The 20,357-nt window shown below is 35.3% G+C and overlaps 1 protein-coding gene across 3 annotated transcripts in view; it reads right to left on the bottom strand.

The window, feature by feature from the left end:
* Window positions 1–20,357, bottom strand: part of flfl (serine/threonine-protein phosphatase 4 regulatory subunit 3 flfl) — a 229,579-nt gene that overhangs the window by 184,132 nt on the left and 25,090 nt on the right. For 2 of the 3 annotated variants that reach the window (XM_090399682.1, XM_090399683.1), the window contains exon 2: window positions 16,309–16,490. The exons of the other annotated variant lie outside the window; for it this stretch is intronic. The gene's annotated coding sequence lies outside the window, so the exon portion shown is untranslated. The remainder of the gene's footprint in view (window positions 1–16,308; window positions 16,491–20,357) is intronic. 3 annotated transcript variants of the gene reach the window in all.

The raw sequence follows: 20,357 nt of genomic DNA, 5'->3' as shown, positions 1-20,357 counted from the left end.
TCATTAAATTTAGTCAGCATAGAATTATCAGTAATATCAGTTCAAATTGCTTTGTCAATAAAAATTGTTTGAAACCAAAATATAATTCTTGTGTATGTCTTAAATACCATATTGAAATTCCATCCAATCAGAAGTAATTTTTTAATTAATTTATGCAAATCTCATTCACAACCACAAAAGGTTGCAAACCTATAGTACAATAATGTCATTACAATGGTGAGCAGAATAGTCTAGATCATCCAGAAACACTGCTCTAGAGATCAAACTACCACTCATTGTCATCCTCCTTCCATTTGTGATTAGATTGCCAGCTTCATCTTCGACCATTTGTTGCATGCCAATGGCAGACTGTTTCCTCTCATCATATTTCTCTAACAATGCTGGTTTACTTAAGGCTCCATGCTCTCATCCACACTCTTCCTCCTCCACATCAACAATTTCTCTTTCTCTCTGACTCAACTCCATATTGATAGTTTTGTTTTTCTTCATTCAAGAAACTCTGTAGTACTCAAATGATTGAAACCTCAAGCTTTCATAATAACCAATGACTTAAATACTGTCTCCTCACCATTTTCAAGTGGGTGAACACAATTTTTTTTTTATGTCGCCTCCTACCCATGAAAGGTTATTTACAAATCTATAGTACATTACTGTGGTTGGGCTAGATTTTTTTTTCTATTTTTAGCAATTTCATATATATATATATATATATACACACACACACACAGTAGTGCCTTGGTTAACACCGGCCTCAGATAACGAGGAGTGGCTGTAAGAAAAAAATCTCTTGGTTAATGACACAGGCTTTGGTTGACTCTCGATTATGTGAACCTCTATCCGATCTAAAAAACCAGAATTTTCCAATCGCACTCAGCCACGCGCGGGAAGACATTGTCGAATAGAGAACAGCCACATGGCATAGCTGTGAAGTTCAGATATGTTTGACCCATCATAGCCAGCTGTTTACGTTTTCCCTTTATTGTTTCTTTTCTTGTAGTGTACTGTGCTTTATTTTAAAATTTGTGGTTATAAATGCGTTTTATGATGAAAATGAGTATTTAAGCATTTATTTTTTATGTGTTGGTTCATATAGACAATAAATCAGCAGGTGCATGTCACTGTTTGTTCGCCATCAAAAGGCAAAATCAAATCTCATCTGTATAATAATCGTCGTATCTATAAGCTGCTAATCAGTGTATGTTATGGTAAGTGCTGCTATCTAATATCGTCACCTTACAAGCAAAATGCACTAAGTCAAAAATTGCAGGTTTCGGATTTAACTGTTAACTTTATTACGTATAGTTTTTTTTTTTTTGGACTTTTATTTTCAGGTGACGATATGTTCTTTGTATCCTTTGTCTTAGTGTTGTGCAATTTGTAATAATACCATATTTTGTGTATCTTTTTTTTTTTATAGAGTGAATTTTTTTACTATGTGACAAAATGGGTCCCAAAAAGAAAGCTAGTGAGGGGGGAAAAAAACAGAAAAATTTTCTCTATTGAACAGAAGAAAGAAATAATCGCAAAACATCTTGAAGGTGTGAAAGTTATGCAGCTAGCTCGAATATATGAAACCAGTAATTCTACAATATCAACCATTTTGGCTAAGAAAGAAGAACTTATGGTAGCTAAGGTAACTTCAAGGTTGAATGTCAGAGGGCTTCTTTTTGAGCAAATGGAAAATCTATTACTAATTTGGATCAAACAAAGAGAAATGGCAGGCAATACATCTCAAAATGCAATCTGTCAGAAAGCTAAACAGATTTATCAAGATTTGAAAAAGAAGACTTCGGGATCAAGTTCTGAGGTAAATGATGATGATTTCAAAGGTAGCAGAGGTTGGTTTGACAACTTTAAAAAAGAACAAGAATTCATAGTGTGGTCAGACATGGAGAGGCAGCTAGTGCTGACAAAGCAGCAGCAGATGAATTTGTCAATAGCTTTACAAGAATTATAGAAGAAGAAGAATACCTACCTCAACAAGTCTTCAATTATGATGAGACTGGGTTATTTTGGAAGAAAATACCCAACAAGACATTTATCACAAAAGAAGAAAAAAACACTTCCTGGGCATAAATCAATGAATGATAGGTTAACATTGCTTTTAGCAGCAAATGCAAGTGGAGACTGCAAGGTAAAATCAATGTTAATCTACCACTCAGAGAATCACCGAGCATTCAAAAAGTTCAATGTCTCTAAATCCAATCTCGGTGTTTTGTGGAAGTCTAACAGCAAAACCTGGGTCACAAGAATAGAATTCAGAGACTGGATTAGCAAAGTATTTGAACCAACTGTCAAAGCTTATCTTGAGCAAAACAATCTGCCTCTAAAAGCCATTTTAACCTTGGATAACACGCCTGGCCATCCAACGGGCATACAAGAAGAAGGAATTAGATTCCTTCTAATTCCTACCAAAGGAATTAGATTTTATCAAGGTGATTTTTCTTCCTCTCAAGACTACATCTCTGATTCAACCTATGGATCAGCTGATAATTGCAAATTTTAAAAAACTTTACACAAGGGCACTTTTTACCAGGTGCTTTGAAATGTGTGAGGCTGCCAACATAACCCTAAGAAAATTTTGGAAGGAAGAATTCAACACTGTCATAGCGATTAGGCTAATTGTAAAGGTTTGGCAAGAAGTAACAATGAAATGTCTCAAAGAAGCATGGAGGAAACTGTGTCCTTCCTTTGGTAATGAAGAAACTTCAGATGGACACAAATTGGTAAAGGATATTGTGGAAACTGCTCATGATCTTAACTTGGAAGTAGAGGAAGATGATGTTGAAGAATTATTGGAGATGCATGACTGAGAACTGACTACTGACGAGCTAAAAGAACTTTTCAAGCAGCAATGTGAAGAAAAGGAAATTTCATCTGAAGATGAGGATGGAGAGAAAGAACAAATTATGAATGCTGAAATCAAAAATGTTTTGGCAAAGTGGGAGGAAGTTCAAAATGTTGCTATGAAATGGAAACCAAACAAATCTGAGGTCATCAGAACTGCAGATCTATTTAATGAAAAGTCCATGCAGTTTTTCAGAAACATTTTAAAAAAGAGGCAGAAGCAAACAACCCTAGACATGTATTTTACAGGTCCATTTGTCAAAAAACTCCAAAGTGAGCCCAATTGTCCTTCTGGTGACGATTGATAATTAAAAACTGTTTTCATGAACAATTCATTTTATTAATGTTAATTTTTTTGTAGCAAATACATATACTGTATAATAAATAAATGATATTTACCATATTTTTATGACATTTTAAATGAGTTTTATCTGCATTTTTAATATGTACTATGGTTGTGGAGAGGAGCCAGAACAAATTAATCGATTTTCAATTAAATTTTATGGGGAATTGCGCCTTGGATAATGACGGTAATCCTGGAACGGATTACCGTCGTTAACCAAGGCACCACTGTATATATATGTTGTTGTTTTTTTTGTATTTTTAATTTATTTTATACAGTCAAGAAACCCTGCTCTAGAGACCAAACGTGGAACTTTTTCAAGCCACTTCAGGACTGCAATAAATGAGAAGGGGGTCTCACACCAGGCGATGAAATTCATCTCCCACCTAGAGACAATCGCAAACATTCATGCCCTTGGCAGGATTTGAACCTATGGCGTTTTGGTTGGAGAGTGGGTAAGCTAACCACTTGACCACCAGGCTGGCCGAATTTCAATGCTATTGAAACTCAGTACTGCCTAAACTGTCCACAAGAAATATTTTATTTCACTTCCACTTACCTTGGATAATGTTTAGATATCTTCTAAAGATTAATTTTCCATTCTTGGGATGACTATCACATTCGGCTTATCCTGGCACAAACATACATCAACAGCCTCCTCAGCCACTAAAAAAAATTTTTTTTTTTTTTTTTTTGTTGTTGTTGTTCAAAACATTACTTCTCTCCTGTTCAACTCTTAACACTTTTTGTCTCAGATTTGACCTACCATGGAATATTTGTTCTCACATCTTGAGTGGTGCACAAAACCTTCCTAAGAATTTCTGATAATATACAGAAAATGGAGATATGATTAATAGTGACCACTCTCCAAAGACTTCTTTTAATCACTTTTCCACATGTGTTCTGTTTTTGTATTATGACTTTTCAACTGATACCTTTATGGACACTGGCTGCCATTAATTTCTTCTATTCATGTAAGAACTAGAAGCCATTGGTCAACATCAACACACATTGTCCAACTGTAAACATACTGAATACTGTTCTCATCATCTTTCTCCATTCCATCCACCACTATTCTTTGGAACAAATCTCTCTCAAAGTATACAATCCCCAACTTTTGAAGAAACATATTAATAGAGTACCTTTCTCCTTAATCATCTGCCCACACATGACACTGTTGTGTTATAGGTCTTGTGGTATTTTGTGTGGGGGGATCATTATATATATATATATAAAAAGACATTCTTTCAAGCTACTTCAGCTCTGATAAGCAGAAAGGTAGGTCTCACAGTGAGCGATGAAATCCATGTGCCATCTAAAGACATACACAAAACATCCATGCACATGGGATACAAATCCACAGCCTGTTAATGGGAGAAAATACACTATCCACTCGCCAGGCCAAAATACCAAAAGAATATTTAAGTATCTATATCATAACATATCATCTTGAAATGGCAAGAAAAAATTTTCTCCTGATGAAATCAACACTGTGTAACTGCAACTTATATTATATGGTCTATACTGCTGTACAGTGCAGAAACTTGAACCTTGAAGACAACATCAATAAAAAAAACTTGAAGCCTTTGAGATGTGGTTATACAGACGAATGTTAAAAATCCCATGGACAGTAAAAATGTCCAAGTAGGAAGTACTGGAACAAATGGGGAAATCACGTGAACTTTTAGATACCATAAAAAGAAGGAAAACTACATATTTTGGTCACCTACTTCGTAATGAAAAATATAAAATACTTCAATTGCTTATAAAAGGGAAGATAAAAGGAAGAAGAGGACAAGGATGACGAAGAAAATCTTCGCTGGCAGACATCAGACAATGGACTAGCATGAGCTCTGAGGGACTGTTTAGAGTGGCTGAGGATTGCGCAAAATTTGCCAAGGTGGTCACCGACCTGCGATAGAAGATGGCACTCAAAGAAGAAGAAGATATCATAACATAAAATAACATATGTATGATTAATACTAAATGGAAGAACTGGCTTACATCATTATTTTCACTCAATAAAAGGATCAGCCAATTATGGTAAAAACTTGCCTGGGGAGAATTTAAGAAATTAGAAAGAAATTTGAATAATTTTTATTAGTAAATGATTTTCTCTATTTGGTATGAAATCACCCTGCTTGCTGAAAGCTTTTAAATTTTCATGTCATACTATCATAAGTATCATGTACACTTTTTGAGGGTACATATATGAGAAACTTTATGATAGGTATCTGGTTTTCCTGCTCTACAGGTCAGACATGGAAATTTTTAAGCTTTCAGCAAGCAGGGTGATTTCATACCAAATAGAGAAAATCATTTCAACTAATAAAAATTATTCAAATTTCTTTCTAATTTCTTAAATTCTCACCAGGCAGGTTTTATCATAATTGGCTGATCCTCGTATTGATTGAAAATAATGATTTAAGCCAGTTCTTCCATTTAGTATTGATCACACATATTTGTATGATTAATACAAAGTATTAATCTTACATAGATTGCAGTAAGTTGAATTGAATAACTAACGAGTTTGGCATGAAAATTCACAATAAGAAAAAAATAATAACTGAAAAAACTATGAAACGTGGAAATATAAAATTTTGCCTAAATAGCTGAAAAAGTACTTGGTCTACTGGTTCTGCATTCAGGATGCAGTTTATATTTCCACATTTCATAGTTTTTTCAGTTGTTATTTTTTTCTTATTGTGAATTTTCATGCCAAACTCGTTAGTTATTCAATTCAACTTACTGCAATCCAGCATAAGGAATATCAGTACATGGGATGAAAATTAACCATCTGAGATTTGCAGATGACAATGTTATTATGGAAGAAGACAAAAGAGTACTACAAAAAAAACTGAAACTGTTAAATGAGGAAGGAAAGAGATTTGGACTTGAGATGAACTTGGAAAAAAAAAAAGAATGGTATTTGGTGAGAAGAACATGAAATACAAGATACAAGTGTATGGAATTGATATAGAAAATATAGAACAATTCACATATCTGGGAAGTAAAATGACATATGATTTGGACTATAAAAAGAAATGAAGATCAGGATTGCAAAGGGAAGAACGAATCTCATGGATAACATCTGGAAAAGTAAAGTGATCAGCCTGCAAACAAAATTAAAAGTGCTGGAAACATGCATCTTCAGGGTTATCAAAAAAACCTTTAGTGGTTTGGAAACACAAACTTGTACTGGATTTATTTAACTAACTACCGGTCTTCAGAATGAAGAAAGAATTACAAAGGCAACTACTAAGTAGTGGAGATAATTTTAAAAGTGAAGTAAACAAGCATGCATGATTTATCAGGATGACTTTGCAAAAAGCACAACAATAAAAATCTGGATTTAGTGAAAAAAAAATAACATTTAGTGTTTTTTAAACAAAGTCACACTCAGCAAGTAACATGTATGAGCCACCCACACCTGATGTTAAGGAAAAAAAAAAAAAAAAAAGGAGTGAAACATGTTTTGTTTAAAATCCCAGTGTCATATATATGAAAGTCATTAAATATGGTATATGGTAATACTAAATAATAATATAAACAAAGTTATAAACAAAAGGCCAGTTATAGTATGCTACAGCATGCTAAATATTCCTTCATTCTAAATTGAAGATGCCAAGAAATTATATACTTGGTGTCATCCTTTATCCAAGTACAGTGGAACTTTGGTTGTTGAACATAATTCGTTCCTAACGGCTGTTCAGGAACTGATTTAATTGAAAACAGAAACCATTTTCCCATAAGAATTAATGTACAATGGATTAATCCGTGCCCAAACCCCAGATGATTGCTTATTTAAAAGCTTTATAACAGTACTTTGTGCATAAAAGCATATACAAAACAATGAAAATGCATAAAATCTTACACAAAAAGAATAAACACAATAAACAGATAAAATATAGACGAAAATTTAACTTCATTTTAACTATATGGAGGAGGGATGTAATTTATGAACAAAACAAAGAAAATCAAGAAAACACATTGCAAATTCGAGCAGGTGTCTGCACTGAGCGGAGGCTGCGGCATAACTGATGCTCTCCCGCCATATATATCAGCCCATGGAGCACATGGTTGCCAGTTTGCCTGTTCAGAAACCGGTGATTTTATTTTGTTCGGGAACAGATTTGTTCGAGATGAGTCATTCGACAACCGAGGTTCCACTGTATAAGCAAACAAAGTTTGCGCATGAAGTAATTTCATGATAGGGCAGCTCGTATATAGAGACTAATGATTACACATCAATTGCATTAGTATCCCATAATGCAATGCACATATCTTTACAGACATTTATAATGCTATGCATTATGAGAAGGGCCACTACCCAGACATGATATCAAGGTTGAAATACAAATAGCCAAAAAGTTGTTCACCTTATTATTCAAATACTCTGGATTGGAGATAGATGTTGAAAGTTTTTCCACTCGTTAATATTTATAAATTAAAGATGCCAAGAAATTATATTCTTGGTTTTATCCTTTATCCAAGTGTAAGCAAACAAATTTTGCACATGAAGTAACTTCATTACAAGTTCTTCAGCACTACAGCCCCCCATGTAGGGCCTTGGCCTCCCATATTTGGGTTTCATAACTCACTACGAAGTGGGATCGTTACCCCCAAGCTCAACCATGTGTAATAACTGTCTGTGAAGAGTTCTGTTCTTAAGACAGGTTTGCCTGCTTTGCGGGAGGAAAAACCCCAGATAAACTGGGGAGAAAAACTCTGCAGCCCACATCCAAAACCAGCTAACTTGGCTATGTCTGAGAAAGATATTTTGCTCCTCACGTCAGCGACGAGAATTGAATGCAGGACACTCATTTCCCAGGCATATGGTTGCAGAGCGCAGAACCACTGCACAGACACCATTTGCTAATCACAATGTAAGTAGTAAATGCCATATCAGTTGCCTTAGTATAAGGCAACTGATATGAAGTCATTATCCTATATATACAAGTTGCCCTGTCATGAAGTTACTTATGCGCAAGCTTTGTGTGCTCATACCTGGATAAAGGATAAAACCAAGAATATAATTTCTTGGCATCTTTAGATTTATAATATAATCAAGTAGAAAAACTTTCAACATTCATTCATTCATTCTAAACTCATGCTTTTCCTGTTTCAATTCTAAAATATATTATAACTGTTCAGTGAATTATATAACTCAGACTCTGATACCAATGGTAATTAGTGAAGAAGAATTAGAAAAGAATAATATGCATGTGTAAATCAGGAGTAGCACATCAGTATTTTTTTATGTGTTGATGAATATTTATGTAAAAATAATATATATATATATATATATATATATATATATATATATATATATATAAAAAAATCAGTAGTCAAATGTAGTAGAAAGTTTTTCCACTTGTTTATATCATAAATTAAAGATGCCAAGAAATTATATTCTTGGTTTTATCCTTTATCCAAGTGTAAACAAACAAAGTTTACGCATGAAGTAATTTCATTACAAGGCAACTCTAAAAGAAATCAGTAGTCTCCAACCTTATCATCATAAAGTAGTTGAGTTTACTGCTATCAATGATCCATAGATGTAGGTGTAATAAGATCACAGCAGACAACTTTTACTACAGAGATTTTCTATTCTTAACTGATATCACTGCCTGAAATAGCACTAGCTATTCAGTCAATTTTTCTGAGTTGCAAAGTTAAAACTCAAATGTCCAGGATGGGAAAATCCTGTTCACTACTCAAGAACCTATTGAAAAATGGCTAAGAAAAAAGTTCCTCTAGTGAATATCTAGAAATGAAAACCTATAATGGTAATTTTTTCTGCCAATTTAGTTCTTTTGAACTAACTTTCATAAAGCTATGCAGGAACCAAATAAAATTTTCATTAAAGTAAAAAAGATTGAATGGCCATACTGCATTTCAGAGGTCAAAGTTCAGATCACTGGAATATAGCCGTCATTGTATTATACCCAAGACTCAACAATTATGCTCGCCTGTGGAGAGTTGCTGTGTCTGTAAGCAAACCAACTCCGTGTGTTCACAGGGTTGGTTTGCCTGGTTTGAAGGATGAAAAACCCTCTATCACTGTATAAGACTGTCAAAGAATTATACCTCCTATTCTTCTTCGTCTGCAGCTTCTCCCACTTAAGTGCGGTCACTGTTGATAATGAGTCTCTTCCACATCCTCCTGTCATGGGCTGTCACCACATCCAAGTTCTTCATCCTCAAGTCCTCTTCTACCAGCTCCCTCCATCTCTTCTTTGGCTGCCCACGCTTCCTCCTTCCTTGCACATCCATCTGCATGACCCTTCTTTACATATATTCGTCCTCACTCCTCATCACATGACCAAACTATCTCACATTGCCTCCTGTATCTTCGCTCCTAAGTTTGTAACTTTCACTGTTCCCCTGACATAGTCATTTCTCAAACAATCCTTTCTGGTCACACTGCACATCCACCTAAGCATTCTCATCTCTGCTACTTCCATCCTGTTGATGTTATTTTTCCTCAGGGCCAGAGTTTCCACAGCATACGTCATAGCTGGCCTCACTACTATCATATAGATTTTGCCTTTCAGATTGATCGGTACCCTCTTATCGCATAACACTCCAGCCATCTCTCTCTACAGTTCCTCCAACCCGCTTGTATCCTGCATCCCACTTCACTTCCTTCTCAGCCCCTCCATCTTCTTCCACTGTTGAACTTAAGTATCTAAAGTCCCTCACCTTCCTGATGACATTCCCTTCCAGCTCCAGATCTGTGCAACACATATACTCTATCTTACTTCTGCTCAGTCTCATACCTCTCTCTTCCAGTACTTTTCTACATCTTTCCAGTTTAGTTCCCACTTCTTCTCTTGAATCTGCACACAGCAAGATGTCATCTGCATACAACATTGTCCAAGGCACATCTTCTCTCACCTCTTCCATCACAATATTAAACAGAAACGGACTTAATGCTGACCCTTGATGCAAGCCAACTGTTACTTGAAACTTGTCTGTCTGTCCCAGACAGGTCCGAACTCGTCTTCACATTTCTGTACATCTCCCGCACCAACCTGACATATTTCTCCAGTACCTTCTTCTCCCTCAGACACCTCCAGACTTTGCCTTGGCACTCCAGATCAATAAACGCCAGATGTAGCTCCTGTTGTTTCTCTCGAAACTTTTCCATCATCTGCCGTAACCCAAAGATATCATCTGTTGTTGATCTACCAGGCATGAAGCCAAATTGTTTTTTTGCAATCTCCACCTCTTTCCTCAATCTTCCATCAAGAACCCTTTCTAGGATTTTCATTGTGTGGGACATCAACTTTACCCTTGTAGATAGGGACAAGAGTACTCTCCCTCCATTGCTCGGGTATATTTTCCTGTTGGCAAACTTTCATGAACAGGTCCCACAGCAGGTCAATTCCCTCTTCCCCCAGTGCCATCCATGCCACCACTGGAATCCTGTCGGGGCCCACTGATTTTCCATTCCTCATCCTCTTCATGGCCTCTGTCACTTCCACTCTACTGATGTTCTACACCATCCCCCTCAGAAGGCTGCCCATCTTCTCTGTGAGTCCTTGCATTTTCCTCATTCAAAAGTCCCTCAAAGTATATTCTCCATCTGTTTCTTATGTCCACATCCCTCCATAATACTCTTCCTTCATAATCCCTCCATAATACTCGTCCTAATACTGACCTGCCTCACATGTAAGATGTCCTTTGCTGCTTTATTTCTACATTTCGCTAGTTAGTAAATATTTCTCTGTCCTTCCTTTGTTTCTAATTGATCATACAGATCTTGATATGCCATGGCCTTCGCCTATGCCACAACTCTCTTGGCTTCTTGCTTTCTCTCTCTGTACACCTATCTGTCCTCTTCAACTCTTGACTCATCCCACTTCTGCTTTGCCTTTCTCTTAGCTGTCACTGCCAGTTGTACATTATTATTCGACCACCAACCCTCCTTCTGCTCTCTAATTTTTCCAGATGTCTCACCAAGCACCTCGATTGCACAGCTCAGGATTACTTTTGAATTATGTTTCCACCAATCTTTTACACTTTCCAGTCCACCCGAAACTCTCTCCCTAAAACGATTCCTCAAACTCTCTTCTTTTAAGCGAAACCACTTAATTGTCTTCGTCCCATGGCTTCCAGAGGTTCTTATCTTCGATCTTATTTTCAAGTCTGTGCACAGCAGTTGGTGTTGCTTTGCCACTTGATCTGTTGGAATTACTTTACAATTTGTCACAACCTCAAGATGTTTTCTTCTAGTCAAAATGTAATCGATTTGTGAACTGTTGTTACCACTCCTAAATGTTATCAAATGTTCTTCCCTCTTGTAGAAAAACGAGTTCTCAATTGCCAGATCAAACGCTACTGCAAAGTCCACAATCCTCTCTCCTTCCTGGTTCATCATTCCCACTCCGTGGCTACCATGCACCCTTTCACAGTCTCTATTCTGTCTCCCTATGTGTCCGTTCAAGTCTCCTCGAACAATCACCATCTCGTTTTCTTCCAGTTCCCTCATTTCTTCATCTAACACGTTCCAGAACTCATCTTTCTCCTCTGCTGTACAGCCAACGTGCAGGGCATATACACATAATACGACCACTCAATGCAATGCAAGAATTACACAGAAATTTCCCTATTCCAACATTCTTGAGTGCTAAGAAAAACTTAAATAAGATTGAGGCTAAAACAAAAGTTGTCATGATGTGATTTCTGAATTATTTGTCTTAATTTGAATCCAAATATAAAAAAACTGGGTTCGTGAATTTCTCAGTCATCTGTTTCTAAAATGAACTTTAAGACAAATACAAACCATTGAGAAATCATGTGCATAAAATACCAAAGGAAAATCTGTTCAAAATGCTAAAATTACACAGTGCGCAGAGTCAGTAGTCAGAAATGAAGAATGCATGTTAACAAAGATTATTTGTATAAAACTGGTATGCCAGTCAAGGCTGCACACTATTTACACTGTTATTTATCAAAGATATGAATAACAGTATTAAACCTGATATCAGATTTGGATCTTACACTTTATGTAGATATAATGTTATACTTCTAAATAAATCTGCACCAAATCATCAGAAATCTTTAAGCGGAATAAATGCTATTACAAATCTGGAATGAAACTTAGCAATAAAAAGACAAACTATGAAAGAAAAATAAATAAATAAATAAACTGCACATTCTTGATAATGAACTTTAGAACAAGTAGGATATTTCAGCTAGATTATTTAATCACAACTTTTAGAGATATTAGTTAAAATACCAAATTAAAAATATGAACAGTGTTCAATCATCCATAATGAATGAAATATATCAATTATATTAAACTTTGTATTCATGTTATTTTAATATATCTCTCAACGGTACACTTCACATCCATGCTTTGCCTGATTCCTAAACACATTAAGTCAGTAGATGGTTAAACTGATATTAAAGGATTTCAGACTTAGGTTAGAAATAAAACAGTTGATTACCATATTTTCTGGCTTATAAGACGCACTTTTTTTCTTTGAAAATAGGACTGAAAAACAGGGTGAGTCTTATATGCCGATACTCAGTTTTTTATTACTTTCATTTCTGGAAATTTTCTCTGTTCCAAATTACGTGATTTCTTTCCTGTTTCCTTGCGGTGTGTGAGAATATCCCAGTTATGTAGAGTTCAGTGGATGCACGTGCACTGTCATCGACGATCACAGCTGTGTTCCTGTTCGTTTAAGCTTTCCAATTGATGTCGCAGTTGTTGTGAATGGTTGCTGTGAATGATAAATTTCTGCCGTTAAATTTTCTCTAAATTTCTTGGTAAATTATGGCTGAGAAACATCGGCATTGCTACAATATTGCATACAAGCATATGCTAAAGAACATGGAAACAGGGCTGCAGAGAGGCATTTCGGGCCACCCCCAACTGAGAAAATTATAAGAACTTGGCAGAATCAGGAAGAGGATCTAAAAAATCTTTTCTCCTAAAAATTGTGTACAAAAAAGAGGGTGCGTCTTATATGCTGGCAAATACGGTAATTCTAAGATGAGAGTTCTGAGAAAAATTAGAAGTAAAATGTTTTCATCAATGATACGTACATATTAAAAATGAAGATAAAAGAAGGGAACTTGACATAATGCATTCAAGAACTTGCGAGCAGAGTTAATCTAAGGTAAGATGGTTTTACTTAAACAGAATGGGGAGAGGAAAGGCTGGTAAACTACATATTTAATACCATGAAAAAGAACAAGACCAAATGACAGATTTTTGTAAAACCTAAATTTTTGTAGTATACATCAGCAAACGATATATTTGTTGGTAATGAGAGCAATAAAAATATGAAAACAGAGAACAGCTTAAGCAGGACTGATATGGTAGGAAGTCAGAGGAATGAGAGAGAGATTACCATGCTTTTAATGACACATGTCATAGACTGATTAATGCATTTATAGTTTTAAACTGATGTGAGCAGCATTCCTGTAATGCTGAAAGTGAGAAATTAGTTAAAACACCAATATATAAAACAAACCAAAACTATGGCATCACCAGGGGAGAGACCTAGGGTATGAAACAATCATCGATATTACTATTTATTTTCAAACAACTCTCATATGTACTTGATATTCCATATACTTATTTCAATATAATATAGCATTAAAAAACTTGTAGCTTCCATTAACATTGCCAAGTTACCAATGTGGTTATGATTACAATATAGTTGTACATTACCAAAATTTGGTTTCATGTAATGCTTAAGAATGTCACAAAATTTTCTGATGCTCAACTGTTCTGCACAACTGAGTTGTATATTGTACTTCTCTTTTTGTTACTGCAGATGCATTCTCTTTCTCAATCTTTGATTATATTTGAACTATAAACCGTTGTGACAGCAAAACTGTTAAGAAATTTTCGACACACACACACACACAAAAAAAAAATATTCACAGTTTATTCCAAAGTTTGAGAAAAGAAAATGGCCATTTTAAAGCCTGACAACAAAATTCGAAGAAAAGCTACATTTAGTTTTGTTCAGTAAGTAAATATATTTACTTACTATTTTTAGGTTTACCTCACTAATCACATGCTTGACAGACCACATTTTTTTTAAAGAGATGTAACAGAAAACAACCAAAATGAAGAAATAAATGTAGTTATTTTGTTAAGAAAAATACACGACAATCCATGACTTTGAAAATAAGCCATAAATTTGGGATATATTGGTTCAATTGTCATATATTTCCAGAACTTACTCAAGAATGGTCATAAATACTAGTTTTAGATTTTCAACAATTTCATAAAAGTAATCTTTTTTTTTCCCGCCTGTTTTGTGGCAAATATATCTTGCATTATCAAAAAACATTATGAAGATCTTGGTTTTACTAGAATAAAATACATGCTAAAAAAAAAAAAAAAAAACTATAGGTTAATACTGTTTTATAAAAAGTGGGAAGAGAGGAAAGATTTTTTTTTTCTTTACAAAAAAAAGGGGGATCTCTTTAAAAATTCTGGAAACCCCCTGGTTTATGGTATGGCACATGTATCACAAACATCACCATAAGCATCTGAGAGTATACCAGCAATGATCAGAAACAATCAATAAATAACTAGTTTATAAATAGTCTGAAATTAGAAACAACTTGATGTAAGAACTGATATATGGCTCCAAGAATCATAGAGACTGTTTTGGACCATAATCAGTCAAATAGTATGCAAATTAGCATTAAAGAATGCAATACAGACCCTGTTGTGAATTATAGTGGCAGAGGACCTTACCAATTTACACCTCCAGACTATAAAAAAAAAATATTTTAAAAAAATGAATGGAAAGGAACAGAAACAGGCACAGTGACAATGGAGAACTAGATCATGGGGGGGGGGGGGGTGATCACAAGGCCTGGCCAATTCTAATTCCAGGTGTTTCTAGGTGTTTCGTATTGATTGCATGGCAGGAGCAGCAAGATGAAGTGTTTTCCTAGAGCATTTCTTCTCCTCCCTACACATTTGCTATACCTAATAGGGTTGTGGGAGTGAAGTGAAGGCTAAAGAAGCGGTAGGGTCACAGATGCCCTTTTCAACAGAGAATTAGACAATTACATACATCCATGCTCTCAGTGGGGTTCAAATCTACATGACCTGCTTGACAGAGAGTAGGTATACTGAGCAGCATTGCTGCTCAGTATACCTAACATATTGAGCAGAGATGATGCTCAATATGTTAGGTTCCCTAAATTTAAGAATACTTAGACCATTATTTCAGAGAAATGGCATAGGATTGATTCCCTTTCTTTAAACAAATATTAAAGTTCAAGCATTAGATTCTTTTGAAATGGTTCCAAGGGCATGAAAGTATTTAAGATACTTCATTACAATATTGTCCAGTTACCAGATTCCAACCTAAGTGGACATCTACAGACAAGGTGGAACACACTATTTCATAACAGAGATCCAGTACAACCCAATTTTCAACAAATGCATGCTGCAACTGAATATGCCAGGAGTAGCATCCTTGTGAACTGCTTTCAGCACCTAGATTTCAAATGAAGTGAGGATGTTGTTTTAAGGGACTAAGCAATGCTGCTCAATATTAGGTAGTGCACCTAAAAACTTGTCATTCACTGTACGTACGTTCATGGTTTTGGTTGTAGCACAAATTCTGAGAACAAATGAAACATAACAAAAGAGTAAATTTTTTTTGTTAAATTACTTGTAATCAGATTTTTCCCCTTCCTCTCTAGCAAAAGATTGGGAAGAGGATTATCAGCATGAATTATTTGATATTATAAGAAATTTTTTCTGATTGTCAACAAAAAATTTACTAGTTGAAAATTCAAGATAAAAAAAATTGAAATTCTGAAAATTTTGAATATAGACTGGTGCTCCCCCCCCACACACACACTTCTAGGACTAAGTTCAAGAAAATACTACTAGATAAAATCTTAACTAGATATTTTGGGCAAAGGAAATGTGATTTATTTAGATAGTGTACAACTTCCCTGCCATTTTTGATAGACTGTATCACTAATGGCGGTATTTATGCCGCATATCAGTAAATTCCTCTTTTAGTAAAAGCCCACCTGCCATAGTGTTACATAATAGGAGTCCGACCTTTTATATTAGGGATTAGTACAAGAAAATTACAGAGAAAAGAGGTTACCAGTTTTAAGTCTTGAGCATCATTTTAGCATTAGCGTGGTTGTGATCAGATTCATTATTTATCCACATTTCTGCACATATCTATACACATTTGTCATTATATGTAGATTAAAACTCAATTATCTGGCCCTGAGATCAGACCGGTGAGAAGCATGATGGTCAGTACTGCTCTGGTGTTTCAAGCTGTTAAAAAAAAAAAAAAAAAAAAAATGATAGCTGCATCTACTCACTTGTTAACATGATTTATTTTTATTTATTTATTTTTCTGTTTTTCAGGAAAACTATTTCTATGAGGTCATCCCAAAAGTAATGTCATTTCTTATACTGTACTTGTTCAAACATGTTTTAGCTTGTATAAACGTGAATTTTTAAAGTTTTATAAGTACCACTAAGCTGAGACGGCCTCATTCTAAGGAATCCCACTTTTTATGCAAGAACATCATACATAATTATTATTATTATTATTCGTGACACCTCCAAGGAATCCAAAGACTCATCGTGGGAGGACACCCACTATACAACTGTCTCCGCCACTACACGTATAAGTTTTTGTTTAAATAACGCTTTATTACTATGGAGGTCAATAAAGAGCACATCATGCATTAGGTGTTCAAAAAAGGCAACAATGCTACTAACAGTATGAGAATGTTTTGAATGTGCGAAAGTAAAAGCGATGGTTCCAAAAATTTCAACAAGCAGATTTTAAATTGAAAGACTCCCCTCACTCTAGGCACCCTGTTTCTTTCAACGATATCTTGAAGCCGCTATTGCAAGAAATGCCAATGTAACTGTTGAATATTTAGCAAAAGATCTTAATTCATCATCAACTATCCATTGCCATTTGCAAGAACTTGGAATAGTGTCTAAGCTCGACAAGTGGGTTACTCACAAACTGACGAACAATAATCAAAGAGAGCATGTCAACGTCTGCACTGCTCTTCATTCTTGAGAGGTTCAATCTCCATTTTTGAGTTGTGTAGTCACTGGTGATGAAAAGTGGATACTTTACATGTATGTTAAGTGCCGAAGGCAGTGGGTTCATTCAGGGAAACAGGCAAAACAAGACCTTCACTCTCAGAAGGTTTTGTTAAGCATTTGGTGGGATATAGCTGGTATTATACACTTTGAACTCTTGCCACAAAAACCAAACAATCACAGCTGAAGTATACTGTGAACAACTCAATCGATTGAATGAAATACTGAAAGAAAAGAGATGTTCTCAGGTCAGTCGATAGGGTGTTGTTTTTCACCATGATAACGCACATCCTCATAGTGCAAGAATCATCTGTATCAAGACTGAGGAATTCGGCTGGGAAAAGCTTCCCATCCCCCATATTCTCCTGATCTTGCACCTTCAGATTACCACTTATTTCAAAGTTTGCAACATTTCATTAATGAAAAACAATACGATACATTAGAGCCACAAAAATTGAGCCCATGGAATTTCTTTGCCTCAAAGCCTCCTGAATTCTATAGAAATGGCATTATGAAGCTTTCACAGCATTAAAAGAGCATTATTGATTCAAATGGAGAATATATACTTGATTAAATTAGCAAGTGATTTATCATTTATATTCTTTCAAAACTTAATGCTAAAAACAACATTACTTTTGGGATGACCTGACATATTCAAAATTATCAAGTATCAACTAAATTATATTCAATAAATGTAAAAACATTATAAAATATAATGTAATTAATTTCTTTGGGTCCTTCTGTGCATGTGTAGGTTTTGTGTGTATATATATTTATATATATATATGGCTAATTAATGCTGAACAACTAACAGAATTAATCTGTTAATTTAATAGTACTATGGAGGTCAATAAAGCTAGTTAAGTATGGTACTCAAACATATACTTTGATGATGTCACTCATAATTGAAGAAAAGGGAAAGAGTTACAGTATGATATTTTACAAAGATATTTGACAGGATATCACACAGAATATTTATTATGTAAACTGAAGCAAACGAAAATGGATATGATACCAGTGATGAATAAGAAGGGGGGGGGGATCTGACAGATGACATCAAGCAAGTACCTATATGGCAAAGCAAAATCTAGGAGAACACATATGATAGTGTGCCATAAGAATCTGCACTTGAATCATTTCTGTTTATGTGAATAATGATTAAATAATGGAAGAATATCTAGTTTGACAATGCTAAGCTAGAGAAGACAATAAGAAATAAAGATGTCAATCCATTTACATCATCTTACATAAATTTCACATTATGGCCAAAGGATAATTTTACTGGTTCAATGCAGCAAAGTGTAAGATCATGTTGGGTAGAAAACATTATATGCTATGTATTACACTAATGAGCCTACACTGAAAGAAATGACAAGAGTAGGGATTTGGGGGGTATGAAAGTGGACAGGGAGTTGGAGTTTCATCTTATAAAAAGTGAACAAAACAGCACAAGGATAACCTGAATGTTGAAAACAGTGGCAAGAATTTATCATTACACCTCTTTATACGGCTATGATGAAACCACAGTTACAGATTTGATTCCTCAAAAAAAAATCGATGAGAAAGATTCCGATGCAGGTGATTAAGATGGTGATAATGCTGTGGAATGGTCATTATGAGATAAATTAAAGGTTTGTTGGCGCTGGAAATTCAGCAACATGATATAAACATATTACTGAAGAGGCATGTTATAAGATAAACAGAAGAAAATTTTTGAAACATGACTAGAAACAAAAAATAAATAAATAAACAAACATAGACTACTCCAGCAGGAATTGGTCATGTTCTTGCTATTGGTTAGCAAGAACATGACCGATGCTTTTCTTGGAGAGTGATGAATGAATGAATGGAATGGGCTGCCAGAGAGGTAGTATGAATGGACTTCGTGGATGTGCTTAAGGAGAGATATGACAGGCACTGTTTAAATTGTTATTTAAAATTATTATTTAGGCCTTTTCCTCAGACTTATCGAGGGAGGCCCTAAACACCATGTCAAGAACTATCCAACATTTATGCAGCATCTATCATACTTTGCTTTGAATTCATTCAGTCATGACACCCACAACAGATTCTGGCAATCTATTCCACTCATTCACTACTCTCCAAGTACAAAAACCTAGTTCCAAACACCCTTGCTAACAACATCCTTACTCAGTTTCCATGGATGGGCCCTAGTTCTCCCATCCCTAGACCTGTTCTGAAAATTTTCCTCTGAATTAATCTTGTAAAAACCCTTCAGTAATCTAACAGATAAGCTTAGATGTTGACAGTTATTCATGACTTTCGAAAGATGTTTAACTGCTTATATTTCACTGAATTTCAAATCAGCATCATCAGGGCACAACCCACTTGTACATGCAACAGTGAGTAAGTAAAACGATAAAATTGCAGTGTACCATAGATCTCAAGTCCTATTTATGGTGCCCTCTAATGTTGGGGGGGAGGGAATCATTACAGCTATGTGGGAGTTGCTCTTAGGATGACGGTCTCCCAAATTTTTGGCAAATTAATGCAACCATACTTGTTCAGTTAGGAGAATTCTTCAAAGCCACTGCTGACGAAAAAAATAACCTTTCAGATCTGTAACAACTCCTAAATAGCACATTTGTTTTCTTCCATTTAATCCTGCATGAAGGAGTTTATCCAAAACGTGGTCTGCCAGTCCTGACTTGCCATAGTAACAGTAGCAAATTTTTATGTTCTTCTAGGTGGATGTTAACTGATCTTCCTGTTTGTCCATAGTAGGCCACAAGTCAAAGAGAACTTCATACACTCCTGGGTGTACTAAAAAAAAGAGTGAAGTTTTATCCTTAGGCGAGCGGATCAGAGTTGCTAGTTTTACAAGTGGTTACGTTCTTAGCCAACGGCTACAATCCCTACAAAATAGATAAAATACTACAAAGCCCCATTACACTTCCCTCCCCTAATACACAAGAATATAACATGACCATCTCTATTCCCTATGTCAGAGGTACATCACAAACAATAGCCAAAGTAGTGATGAAACATGGCCTTTGCACCACTTTCAAACTGCATGCAAAACTAGCAACTCTGATCCGCTCGCCCAAGGTTAAA

Source organism: Typopeltis vanoorti, chromosome 10 (genome assembly GCF_054136105.1).
Source record: "Typopeltis vanoorti isolate ZY-2024b chromosome 10, IOZ_Tvanoo_1.0, whole genome shotgun sequence".
In the NCBI taxonomy this organism is placed as follows: domain Eukaryota; kingdom Metazoa; phylum Arthropoda; class Arachnida; order Uropygi; family Thelyphonidae; genus Typopeltis; species Typopeltis vanoorti.
The sequence above is the reverse complement of the archived record's forward strand: the minus strand, read 5'-3'. Positions and strand labels throughout refer to the sequence as shown.